The 5816-nt window shown below is 37.6% G+C and overlaps 1 pseudogene; it reads right to left on the bottom strand.

Annotated features, from left to right (window-relative positions):
- Positions 1-798: 798 nt before the first annotated feature.
- On the bottom strand, positions 799-1990 carry LOC118635486 (annotated as a pseudogene).
- Between the last annotated feature and the right edge of the window lie 3826 nt (positions 1991-5816).

Raw genomic sequence — 5816 nt, 5'->3', positions numbered from 1 at the left:
GAATAAAGATATGGTGCATACATACAGCAGGATGCTACTCAGCCATAAGAAAAGATGAAGCACTGCCATTTGTGACAACATGGATGGATCTTGAGAATATCATGCAAAGTGAAATAAGTCAGACAGAAAAAGGCAAGAACCATATGATTTCACTAATATGTGGGATATAAAACTGAAAGCAACAAATGAGCAAAGAAACAAAAAAGATGTATAGCCTCAGACAACAGTATAGTTGTTACCAGAGGGAAGCTGGTGGGAGAATAGCAAAGGCTAAAGAGAGTAAAATATATGGTGATGAAAGATTTGACTTTAGGTGGTGGGCATACCATGTATTGTGCATACCATGTATTGTGCAGATGATCTATCATAGAATTGTACACTTGAAGCCTATATAATTTTATTAACCAATGTCACCTCAATGAAATTAATAAAAATTAAAAAAATAAAGAGTTCACTTGATTAGGTCAGACCCACCTAAAAATTTTCTTATAATAATTTTTTTCTGGTTAATGGGGAAATAGAATATTTTGACTCTACGCAGAAATTTATTTGTTTATGAGAGCCATGATTTGGAGCATTAAAGAGTTCTGGGAATATGATTTGGGAAAAATGTGGTGAGAGGATGAAAGTCAACAAGCCACAGGCATGTGGGCATGTTAAAAGATGTGCACAAATACTCTTTGATGAACACTGTTCTGACTTCAGGCCAAAATCGCTTGCCTGGCAGTGTCCTGAGTGGTTAGAAGGCCCTGGCTCAAGAGAATTTATTTGGAATCTTTCTTATTTTTCACTGGTGTTTCATCTAGCAGAGCACCCCTGCTGCCTCAACTTGGCTTTTGTAACTTCTTCTTTTCTCTTTTTTGGGGGGCTTTGGTTGTAAGTCCTGGTCATCATGTGGCCACACACAATCTTCTCCATCCTTAACAGAAGGGTCAGAATTCTCGTCTCAACAGGGGTCTCCAAGCTGCTGCTCAACTTGGTCTCTTTTTTTTTTTGGTCTTGGGTTGAGTATAATTCCTCACATTCTTTTTTCTTTTCTTTTCTTTTTTTTTTAAATCCTCACCTGAGGACATTTTTCAGTTTTTTGTTCAGATAGAGTGGGAGGGAGAGAGAGAGAGAGAGAGAGAGAGAGAGAGAGAGAGAGAGAGAAACATGGACGTGAAAAGGACACATCGAGTGGCTGCTACCAGCACAACCCAACCAGGGCCGGGGACAAACTGCAACCGAGGTACGTGCCCATAGCAGAAACTGAACCTGGGTCTTTCTGGACCGCAGGCCAACGCTCTAACTGCTGGACAAAACTGCCCAGGGCAATTCTTCACATTCTTATCTTCTGCTTCTTTCTTACTTTTCTTTCCCCTTTCCTTTCTGTTTAGGTCTCTGGAACGTCAGGCCCTACAGCCATGGCCAGTGGATTGTTCTTTAGTTCTGCCATCTGCTTGACAAAGTACTCCTGGATGGTGAAGCCACTGGCTATCTTATTGGAGGTTTCCTTCTCATCTGGAGTGGCGAGGCTGAAATAATCCTTGGGAGTCTTCTACTGTCTTTCCCCTAAAATGCAGTCAAAATCTGTTTTGCTCTGAGATGATAGATCCCTTCCTTTTGTGAATTTTATATAATGAATATTGTTTTTGGAGATTTGGACTTTTCTTCAAGGCTGAAAGATTTTTTTCCTTGTCCTAGGAGAAGTCTGCTATTTCCAGCTCATGGCAAGTCTTCAGTTCAGCCAGAAGTTTGTTGAAATCATCCTGATGAGCAATCCAGTTGTTTTCATTATTGATCTTACTTCCAAGTCTCAGGTGGTTATTTTTAACTTGAACTTTAATATAATTTGTGGCTACTTTCTCTTGAACCCCTAAACTATTTTCTTTAGACCACCCATCTTCTCCAGCATCCTTGGGCCAAACTTGGATTCATGCTTACTCCATGCAGTGTTTCCTGGATCCACAGGCCACTTCTGCTTCTGCAGATGCTCAGCCAGCATCTGCATGACTCAGAACTTGAGCAACTGGGGCTACCCAGCTGCTGGCTTGAAGAGAAGTTGAAACCACATGGTTTGCATGCCAGGAGAACTGCAGCCGTAGAATATCTTTTTCTTTAAAAAAAAAAATTAATTCATAAATTTATTTTTAATTTATCTTTATTGTTGAAAGTATTACAGATGGCCCCCTTTATTCCCCCATTGAGCCCCTCCACCCCTCTACCTACCCCAGGCCTTCACTGCATTATTGTCTGTGTCCATGGGTTATGCATATATGCATGTAAGTCCTTTGGTTAATCTCTTCCCATCACCCACTCCATCTTCCCTTTCAGATTCCTCAGTCTGTGCCATGCTTCCATGTCTCTGGATCTAGAATATCTTTTTCATGTCATTAGTCATTTGGGATTTTTCTTTGTTTTACACACACACACACACACACACACACACACACAGTAAATATCTATATTTACTGTCTGTATATATTTGGTTGATGACTTCCTATTCCCCCATTTTCACTGAGATTCATCAACCTGTTCCATGTCACTGATCTATTTTGTTCATCAGTTTACTATGTTCATTAGATTCCACAAACAAATGAGATCATGTGATACTTGTCTTTCTCTGACAGGCTTATTTTGCTTATCATAATACTCTCCAGGTCCCTCCATGTCATCGCAAAGGATAAGGGATCTTTCTTATAGTATTCCATTGTGTACATGTACCACAGCTTTATTATTCACTCACCTATTGATGGACACTTGGGCTGTTCCCAGACCTTAGCAATTGTAAATAGTGCTGCTATGAACATAGGGGTGCATATATTCTTTCTGATTGGTGTTTCAGGCTTCTTAGGATATATTCCTAGAAGTGGAATCACTTGGTCAAATGGCAGTTCAATTTTTAACTTTTTTAGGAAACACCATATTGTTTTCCATAGTGGCTGCACTGACATCTTTTATTAGATTTATTTCTAGGTGCCTTTTAAATATTATTATTAATATTTAAAAAAATAGGTCTAATTGGTTGTCTCCATTTTCTAATACTGTGGAATGGCAATTTATCACTTGTGAAGTTATGAATATGCTTTAGGCAAAACAACATGTGATAGTGCAATACTTCTGGCCTAGGAATAGTGGAGAGCTCATACTGCCCGAAGGATATGGATATGAGTGTTTGAGAGGATCTGTGGAGTCCCATAGAGCAGTGGTTCTCAACCTGTGGGTCGCGACCCCTTTGGGGGTTGAACGACCCCTTCACAGGGGTCACCTAAGACCATCGGAAAACACATATTTCTGATGGTCTTAGGAAACAAGACACTGCTCCTCTATCCATCTCCAGGCGAGTCCGCCCACATGCAGATACGCCCACATACAACATGAGGAACTGTATTAAAGGGTCAGGGCATTAGGAAGGATGAGAACCACTGCCATAGAGCAAAGCAGGCAATTCACAGGAGCTTGTGGGAGGGAGTTTGGGAGTTGAGTCGGGGAAATCAGTACTCTGCCCTCATGTTTTTTGTCCTCCAGTTTCCATCTAATATTTCTCCTTGGCTGAACCCAACTCAAAGCTGGAGGTTTTAGGGCAGCTATGAATTAAGTCTATAAAGGAAAGCCTCTTGGGACATAGAGCAGAGTGGAGAATGACCTAGATTAGATCTTGGGGACACACAGAAGATTTACAATACTCTTCTATTTGTATTAGTCAGTTTTCCAGAGAAGTAGAACCCATAGGATATAGTTTTGGCTCATGCAGTTATGGAAGTTGAGAAGTCCCATGGTCTGCTGTCTGGAAGCTGGAAAAACTAATGGTGTAGTTTGAAGTCCTGAGAGCCAGAGAGCTGATGATATAGATTCTCGTCTGGGTTAGAAGGTTTGAGAACCAGCTCAAAGCTTCAGGCAGAGAGCAAATCCAACCTTCTTTCACTTCTCACTTCTATTCAGGTTTTCAACAGAATGTGGAAGATGCCCACCACATAGAGGAGGGCCATCTGCTTTAATAAGTCGACCAATTCAGTTGTTAATATCTTCCAGAAACAGCCTCACAGACACACCTATAACTAACATTTAACCAGCTATTTGGTCATCCCTTGGCCCAGTCAAGTTAACATAAAATGAATCATCACAGGAGTTTACACATACTAATTCAATCTTCACAACACCCTTATGAGATAAATACTTTTATATTTATCTTATAAATGAAGAAATTGAGATGCAGACATTTAAGTAACTTTACTGAAGTCTCACCGTCAGTAAGTGGGGGAGCTGGGCTTTTAAACCTGGCTGATTGATTGCCAGATCTATACTCCTAAACATATTCCCAGTATGTTTTATCTGGTGATTGTGAAATAACAATAATAGCATGAGTAAATATTGTACTATTCTTTCATACCAGATAAAATTTTGATTGAAATCAAATTGAACCTATAAAATAATGTGGAGATAATTTACATATTTATGTATTGTGTCTTCCAAATGGCAGACTATCTTATTCATTTAGATTTTCTTTAATAAGAAGCTTTATAATTACCCCTGAAAAGACCTGGTACAACTTTGTTAGATTTATTTTTAGCTGTATTTTTGTTGCTATTGTGACTGCTTTAAAAAAAATAACTATAGGATTTATGTGTGTATAAATTAGGTTGTACTTGATCTTTGTGTATTAAGTTCCAGCAAATTTGCTAAACTTTCATATTCATTATGTAAATGTAACTATAGTTACTTTTGGGTTTCTATCTAGACAATTATCTCCAGTGAATACAGATAATTTTGTGTATTCCTTTTTAATCATTCTATTTTTTATTTGTTTTTTCTTTGTATGTGCTACTAGTTGAGTACTCCACTATAATACTCAATAGAAATTGTGATAGCAGGTATTCATATCCTATTTATTATCTTAATAAGTAATATTTTTAAAATTTCACCATTAAGTTGGATGTTTCCTTATTAAAAAAGTTTCTTTATATACCAAATTTGCTAGTAGATTGTTTTCTATAAAATGTATTTAAATATTACTGAAATTCATACAATTGTTTTCTTTAATTCTGTCATTGAGGTGAATTATATCTCTAAACAAAATCTAATTTAAATATATTTTATGTTTTTTTTCATAATGCTTGATTCAATTCGTGTCTTACTTTAGGAAATACAAGCAGACAGATGTTCAATTGCAAATTATTGAGAGAGGGCTCTATAGGAGGGAAGGGGACAGAACCAAGTAAGGATGTGGTCTTGGAATATCAGTCCATAGAGTTCCTGCCTTGAGACAGGTGGGCTGAGTTTTTGTAATTTCACCAATGGCTGTTCCCAGTAGGGCAGTACATGTGCAGGGCATGTAGATGGCAGGACATGGCCACAATCTGTTTTTGTAAATAAAGTTTTATTGAAACACAGCTGTGCTTATTCATTTATATATTGTCTATGGCTGCTTTTGTGCTGCAAGGGCATAAGCTAGTAGTTATAATTGAGACTATCTGGCCCACAAACCCTAAATTATTTGCCATCTGGCCCTTTACAGAAAAAGATTGAACACCCTTTATCTAGATTCATGTTGAGATTGGTCTTTTTTTTAAAAAAAAAACACTTTTCTTTTTTTTATGGTTATAAGTTTATAATTATTATTATTATTATTATATTATTATAATCAAGTGGCTCATTCTGCATTCTTCTAGACTTTGGAATATATTGAATAAGTTGGTAAAATTTTTCTTCGAGCTTATAGGTAAATCTTGCTGAGCATGGACTCTTGAATTTGTGGGAAAAATTATTTTAAAATATATTTTTATTGATTTTTAGATAGACAGGAAGGGAGAGGGAGAGAGATATATGCCTCCTGCACG

The sequence above is a fragment of the Molossus molossus genome, unplaced genomic scaffold (assembly GCF_014108415.1).
Source record: "Molossus molossus isolate mMolMol1 unplaced genomic scaffold, mMolMol1.p scaffold_m16_p_2, whole genome shotgun sequence".
In the NCBI taxonomy this organism is placed as follows: domain Eukaryota; kingdom Metazoa; phylum Chordata; class Mammalia; order Chiroptera; family Molossidae; genus Molossus; species Molossus molossus.
This window is presented reverse-complemented; position numbering and strand designations above follow the sequence as displayed.